This window comes from Panthera leo, chromosome D3 (assembly GCF_018350215.1).
Source record: "Panthera leo isolate Ple1 chromosome D3, P.leo_Ple1_pat1.1, whole genome shotgun sequence".
NCBI classification, from domain to species: domain Eukaryota; kingdom Metazoa; phylum Chordata; class Mammalia; order Carnivora; family Felidae; genus Panthera; species Panthera leo.
In genome coordinates, this window is record NC_056690.1 from 76,099,425 (window position 1) to 76,107,702 (window position 8,278).

An 8,278-nucleotide genomic window follows, 5' to 3' on the forward strand; every position below is an offset into this window, starting at 1 on the left:
CCCAAAAATAAATAAAAAACGTTGAAAAAAAAAAATTTAAAAAAAAAAAAAAAGGAAATTCAAGAAGTTAAAATTTTAAGACCAACTGAGTATAAAATTCTAAGACCAGCTGAACGGGTTGGCACTGGCTGCCGTGGGCCAGCCTCTGTTGAATAAGGTGATACCACTCTAATGTGGTTTGGGCCAGGCTCATTTTGACAGCTGTGCACATGCAAAGCCTTTAATCATCAGAGATACTAAAGGGCTCCTGTGATTTTCTTTCCATGGGGCTCAGAGACGATTGTAGCTCTTGAGTGTGCTGCTAAACTTTTAACAACTGGATCTGGAGAAAGTGGGGCCCTGATTTGTAGCATTTGCCAATTTCCACGGTATAAATACTGTCAGCATAGAGTTTCAAGCTACTAACTTGATGTCAACCAGCTGAATATGTAAAAACATGTTTTCAGGAGCCAATACGAGCTGGCTCCAGCACCGCACTGCCTGAACGACTTCTGAGTCGGTGAGTCCCACATGGGAGAGGCTAGCAGTGGCTTTGGAGAAACTCCCAAGTGCCCCCTCCCTGCAAGGAGGCGTTTCTACTTCGGTTAGATCTACTAATTTTTCGTATATTATTGTGTCCTTGAAGCTAAGGACCCTAAGGTGTTCAAAATACTTCCTAGCCATGTGACTCTTAGGAACCTCTCAACAGACCACTCAGTACTTTGAGAGATAACCAGCCACGGTTTTTCTAATTTCTAAGGATGAATTTCCAGGTAAACATTTTTTAATTTAACTGCCCGTTGAAACCATGTTTGGCTGATCTTTTCTCATATCTTATAGTCCATTACCTGTTTCCCCAGATCTCTAATTTTCCCTGTCCACTTGCTCCTCATTCTTCTGACACAGCATCCAGAAATCAGCACTTGCACGGAAGCAAGGGAAGAACGGACATCCAGTAAGCTTACCTAGACTTACCACCCCTAGAGAGTCTCCTTTCTTCAAGTGTCTCTACCCCAGTAGGGGACACCTGCTAAGCCTCATGCCCAAGGCTTGAGTATGCATTCGGCTGGGCTTTCTTTGCCCTCAAAAAGTTTCTGACTGGCTGTAAACAGCACAAATAAGAACACCACTGGGCAAACTTTGTAGAGGAAGGCATCATGTGATGCCTTGCCCTTAGCTATGCTAGTGTAAGGCGGGACCTGGAAAAAACCTACCAAATCAAACATTTGGCCACTACCATCCCCTGGGCATTGAGAAGTAGTTGTACTATAAACTTCCTTCTTCTTCCTACTGGTTGTAAGGGAATTTCCTACTTACAGAGTGTTTAGAAATCAAATACTCTGGTGAGCCACAGAACAAGCTTTGTTTGCAAATTAAAGGTTTTTCTGATGGAAATCATTCTTAGGTGAATTTGATTAAATCCTTTGGAAGTCAATGCTGGAAAAATAATGTATTTAATTCCTCAAACATAGTAAGTGGACATAGGCTTTTATTCTGTATGTAGTAAATCAAAGCTAGATTATAAAGGACAAAATCTAGTTTCCTTGCTGTCGTAAAATATCCTACAGGGTCTATAACATGTTCCTAGACTATAAATGTTTGAAACTCAACTTGAACATTGTCTATCTTATGTTTAAAAGGCCAGGGTATCCCTCTGTTTTCTGTGCTCCTTAACAGCCATTGAAATGAGCTTGCTTCTCTATACTGAATAAGCTACATCTTGTTTTAAATGGATCAGGTACATGTTCAGATGTTTTTCTGTATTCAAAACAAATTGCATTTGGCCTGGGCACAAAATACACCTTCATCCCCTGGCTCTTTTCTGGACACCAAAGAGATAAGGCCATAGCTACAAGCAGAAGGGAGTTGACAGAAGGCCCCATCTTATTATGAACAAATTCACAGTAAAACCAGCCTTGAGGAATGAGTCACTCCCAAAATATATTTAGCCAGGGAAATGGGTTAGAAAAATGGGTAGATGATGGGAGAGAGGTTTGTTCAATGTGTAGAAGTGGAATAAAGTCATTGAAATACTTACAAAAAGGAAAGGGAAGTTTCCCTCTGATATCTGGAATCTAGACCATTTTGCAAGACTTAGAATAATTGGTCTCCATGTCTAAACACTCTTTAACCATGTTTCAAAATCCAGGTCTCAGCCCTTATTATACAGAAAATCAGCCTTACAGCCAAGAGCCCTGGGAGGGGGTTATTGATGAGTTGAGATCCAATCACCAAGCATCAGCAATTAGCGCTGAAATTCTCCAAGGACACAAAACAAAAATATTGAAACATCACAATGCAGCATCGTTTGTTCACATAGGAGAATCAACTACATGCCTAGCAGAACTTCACAGATCTAGACACTATCTCAGGTCTAGATTCCAGATCAACATCTTCAACATGGAGATGAGACAGCTGAGGGTCAGAGAGTAGGAAGTGACTTATCTGCCCAGCCAGTTAAAAACAATCAGAGTCAGGGTCTCCCAAACCATGCTGCACACCATGCTGCCTCCGCTCTGCAGGGGGGAGGCTGACAATCCACTGTAAAGCATAAATCAGAAGTCAAGACGAAAGAATGTTTGCGATATCTTCTCTCACGTAACCTACTTGGTTTCACCACTTCATCTTAGCCTCATTTTAAAGAATGCTACACCAATGTAGAATGAACAACCAAGCTCTTTTCAGAGTAATGATGAAACCGAAAGGTCAGAGGTGGGAGAACAGTGAATGTAAGTTATTAACGAAATGAGCAAGAAGCATGTGTCAGGGAAAATCAATGCTTCTTCCATTGTCATAACCACGGAGCCCTCCCCTCACACACTTGACGCATTTATTTTGGAAAATGCCATCTTATGCTGAGACACTGGCATTGAAGACTTCACTCCTTCTCACCTACATCAGAAGTACTCTCACTCTTCGGGAGAAGCCGTGGCCCTTAGGATCAGACTCACATCTCCTGTGACAGGCAGCCTCAGCTGCCCTCAGAAACAAGCTGCCAGACTGGCAGGGCCATGGAGACCTGAAAGGAGCCAGCCCTGCTGGACTGAGGAACATGTAAATATCTTCTGCCTTCTTGGTGAACAAGGATGATCATCTTTCTTTTGTAGGGGTAATTGTGTGTATATTGTGACTAGTCTGTGAAGAAAATGCAATGATTTGCTTCGACAGCTCCCCAAATGTACCTGTTAAGTGTGAATGTGCCTGCCTCATTGCCTCATGTGCCAAACACAGTACTGAATGCGTTGTTTTTAAATAAACTGTTTTACTGTGCATTGGAAAACACTGCTGGTTGTCTCTGTCCCATTTGGAAGACCCCCCCCTATCTCCCCACACACACACGAACATTCTCCATCCAGTGAAGAGATTAAGCGCATCCTCCTTTTGTTCATTCCCTGGGTTTTGAGGAATTCTCCAAGGAATTCTCCTTGGAGATTTCCAGAAAGGTTGGGCTTAGCTGTCTTCAGCCATGAACGAGTAGCAAATAGTAAAAGCACCCCCCCCACACACACACACCATCTTTCCATTGGCCCTTTATGCAAATGATGCAAGAGGACTTCATATGATTAATAATAATACATTAAGCTTGCGTGTACAGTCACACACATCATTTTATTTCAGCAAGGATCAGGTGACAGAGGGACACTGAGGGACTTGGTCCATGTTACACAGTCGATGGCGAAGTGAAAATGAGATCTCGGCCAGACTCTTGGCCCAGGGCTCTTTCTCTTGCCTCTTCACCCCATTTCAGCACTTTCTCATAGAGCCTTCCCAAATGCCCCCATCAGCCTCCATTCCTTTACACAGTGTTATCTGTCTTCATAGCATTTTCTCTCCCTGTTTGAAGTGATAGTATTTAAGAACTCATTGTCTGTGTCTGCCACCATGTTATAAGCTCTACCTTCAACAAAGTAGGCAACTTTGCCTGTCTTAATTATACTATGTTCCCAGTGCCTACAATAGTTCTGGGAACTTAGCAGGCTATCAACTGATATTTGTTCGATGAATGGATGGATGGATGGATGGATGAATGCATCATACAGTTCTATGTATCACTTCTCTTTTTTTATCTCCCTTCCCATCTTTATGCCTACACCACAGACACCAAAAGTCCTCACTCTGCTCTGACTGTGCTACCTCAGCACCATGAATAATAGTATTTTTTGACTGAATGAATGAACAGCCCTAGGAATTGTTTTACTCGATATCTATGCTCCAACATCAAGAATGTCTCAGCATATTAATGCACCAAAGCACATCCTGTTCTTGTACTTGGCTAATTATAATTTCAAACAAAACAAGAACTTCTGTAGGGTGAAATATAGCATTATTGGAAAGACCCTGCCTTCAGTAAACAGGGTCGCGTCCGAAAGGGCCTGCTGCAATGCTCCTTAATTCAAGTTGAAAGCCCTCATTGGTCACTATGTACAATACTGGGCAGGATAGGAACAGGATACAAAATGAGCAAAAAAATCACAATGCCTATCCTGAAGGAACGTACATGTCTTATTGGCAAAACAGTTCAACACATTACCAGGGAATATCTTTTATCCTGGGCAGCACCAGGGAATGTTAGGGTGCAGGTAAGGGAAAGAGAAAAAAAAGAATGGCCAACCCCACCCTACCCCCTATCCCCACTGACACAGGGAATGATAAGTTCTCCTAAAATAAAACACTTCACAAACTTTGGCAAAACATAGAATTGACACCAAGTTTATTGCAGGCTCTCTTTGCCTGGAGCCGCAGAGTACAAATTAAATTTTAAAAGCAGAATTTTTTCCCTAAGAAAATGCATTGGCACAGCCTGATCAAGACAAAGAGGATTAAGGAAACCCAACTCATAAAAGGACCAATCTGACCCAAGACTCCCAAGCCAGAAAGGGAAGTAGGCTTTCTGTGTCAGTCTAAGCAAGAGCACGGGCTCCTTACCCAGAAGGCCTTACTTAGGGTCTAAAGGCCTGGGGTGGCTGATACCCACCTCGACAACTGAGTACCCTCCATTCTGAGTGTGCTATTCTTGGTGAGTAAATTAGCTCGATAAATAGCCTGGTCTGGACGCAGTGTCATGCTGCTCAGAATGTTGTAGGTGACCAGGAACTTAAGGATTCAGTGAATTGAAAGCTCTCATTTCCAGATGAAGAAACCGAAGCTCAGGAAAGAAAATGATTTGTCCAAACGTAATCTCCTAGCAAGCAACAATTTAAGTAAGTTATCAGTTTTTCTGGGAAGCAAAAGAAAAAGAAAGGGGGTTTTTTTTTGTTTTGTTTTTTTGTTTTTTTTAAATGATAATTTTTTTTTAACGTTTATTTATTTTTGAGACAGAGAGAGACAGAGCATGAATGGAGGAGGGGCAGAGAGAGAGGGAGACACAGAATAGGAAGCAGGCTCCAGGCTCCGAGCCGTCAGCTCAGAGCCCGACACGGGGCTCGAGCTCATGGACCGCGAGATCGTGACCTAAGCTGAAGTCGGACGCTTAACTGACTGAGCCACCCAGGCACCCCAGGCTTTTTTTTGTTTGTTTTTTTGTTTTTTATATCAATCAGCGTTCTTAACTCTAAATGAAATATTTGAAAGCACAGTCTCCTCATCTTAAGTTAACTCTTTTTTCTTATTATTATAAAAATATTCTTGAGGCATATGGCTGGCTCAGTAGGTAGAGTGTATGACTCTTGATCTCAGGGTTGTGAGTTCGAGCCCCACATTGGGTATAGAGATTACTTAAAAAAAAATCTTTAAAAAATATTCTTCGAAAAAATATTAGAAAATAAAGATAAGTAAAAGAATGTTTTTTAAAAAACGCCTAAAACTTTCACCTGTTCTTCTGAGTGTATACTTGTCCTATACCATGCATACTGTGTGTTTCCTGCTTTTTCTCTACTTAAAAATACACCAAGACATTTCCATGTCATTAAATATTCTTTGATGAGCTCACAGTATGGAAGCACTTAATCAATTCTCTATTGTTTCAAATTTAAGTTTAGGTTCTTTGCCATTATTCATTGCTGTAAACTGTGCTTTGAAGAACATCTTTGTAATTAAATGGTTAAACATCCATGATTATTTCCCTGAATAATCTCCTGAAGTAGATTTTCAAGAGGCATGAAAAAATTCAGTAAGAGGAGTCTTTTTCAAAAGCAGTTAGAAACGTTGACTAGAAGGTCAATGACAAAATTTCTAAATCTTTATTTCCCTAGAAAACTTTAAAAGGAAAGGTTAGGAGAAAAGCATACATCATCGAGGATGACTTCCTCCACAGAGAGGGAAAGCCTTCTTATGTACTATATTAACATAAATAAATAAGCTACTGCTGTGTGCCACTTAAATTCAGTTACCGGGGGCACCTGGATGGCTCAGTCAGTTAAGGGGCCAACTTCAGCTCAGGTCACCATCTCACGTTTCGTGAGTTTGAGCCTCGCGTCGGGCTCTGTGCTGACAGCTCGGAGCCCGGAGCCTGCTTCGGATTCTGTGTCTCCCTCTCTCTCTCTGCCCCTCCCCCGCTCATGCTCTGTCTCTCTCTGTCTCTCAAAAATAAATAAAGATTAAAAAAAAAAAGATAAAATTCAGTTACCGTATCTCTTGTTTAGGAGCCAGGAGAATTTCACACATTTAGAGAGAAAGCCCATCCAATCGCTCCTCATGGTTAATCAAATAAAAAGCACCCAGGACTATCTGGGAAAGACAAACCTTCAATACAATGATGGATAGCTCTTTTCCTTATTCCAAGAGGATGTTTATTGCTTACTCAATCCTACCAAGCTAATAATGCTTCCAATTCACATTAAGTCCAAGAACTCAAAATGAGGAGGATGAACTAACACTCTACCTTGAGGCTACACAAATCCTATAGATCAGTTGTTTTTGTTGAACTTTCTTTTAATCAATATCTCCACTTCTCTAGGAGACATGTGACTAAGCAAATTGAAATATGAACATATAGATTTTCAAAGCAGATACATTAAGGGTAGCTGAAGAAATCACTACAGAATTCCCTATTCCCCATTGCTGTCCCTCTCTTAAGTAAATCTGTATTTGCACAGAAAAATATATTAGTAAATATATTAATCACTATAGGTCTTACGGTCTCTATAACAACTACTCAACTCTGCCATTGTAACACAAAAGCAGCCAGAAAGCATCTAAATGAATAAGTATGGCTGTGTTCCAATAAAACTTTATTTATAAAATAGGCAGCAGCCAGTGGGGCTATAGTTTGCCAACTCTTGCTTTAAGTAACATGTCCTTTATGTAAAATATTTCAGTTGACAACCTTCGTTGTATTCATTTCCTAGGGCTATCATAATAAATTACCATGGTGTCAGTGGCTTAAAGCAACAGAGATTTATTCTTTCACAGTTCTTAAGGCCAGAAGTCTGAACTCAAGGTATCGGCAAGGCTGATTCCCTCTTGTGGTTCTGAGGGAGAATCACTCGATGTCTGTTTCCTTGCTGCTGGCGGCTGTTGGCAAGCCTGGTGTTCCCCGGCTGGTAACTACGTAACTCCAATCTGCCTCCATCTTCCCATGGCCTTCTCTGTGTGTCTGTATCTCTTTCCCCTTCTCTTCTAAGGACCTGCCATTGGGTTTGGGGCCCCCTGTAATCCAGAGTGATCTCATCTCAAAATCTTCACCTTAATCACACCTGCAAAGACCCGTTTTATGAATAAGGTCACGTTCCAGGTGGACATATCTTTTGGAGGCCACAATTCAGCCCACTACATCCCTTTAGGATATAACCCTGACCACCAAGTAATTCAAGGGCCCACAGAGAAGAGCCCGTGGAGCACAATTCAGTGATGCAGACTCAGATGTGTTTCAGGTGCCATTTTTTTCCCCTTTGAAGGTAACAAACCCATACTGTACATGCCCAGCAGCATTATTGGGTGGTGGAAGTTATGTTCTCAAATGACATTTATAAAGCTCTCCAGTATCTATAGACAGTAAATGGATGTGCTTCCAACAATGGATTCAGAAACAAATCAAATATCACCTCCGAAGTCAATAAATTCTAAAGATGTTATAAGTATACAAGAACTCATTCCCATACCCAAGAGATGCTCAGTGCCAGGGATACTGATCTTATGTTAAGTGAGTTTTCTGGCCGGGGTGCATGCAACCACATTGAAAGTAAAAACGTGTGTGGTGAAAATACAAAAGTTGACCAACCTATGACATGAAGTGATAAGTTCAGAAGAAATTCCTGAAATGTTTCAGTAGACACAGTTGTTCAACACTTAAAGATCAATTTAAAACTCATTCTCATCTTGCAGCAGATACCACAGATATATAGATATGGATCTAAACAAC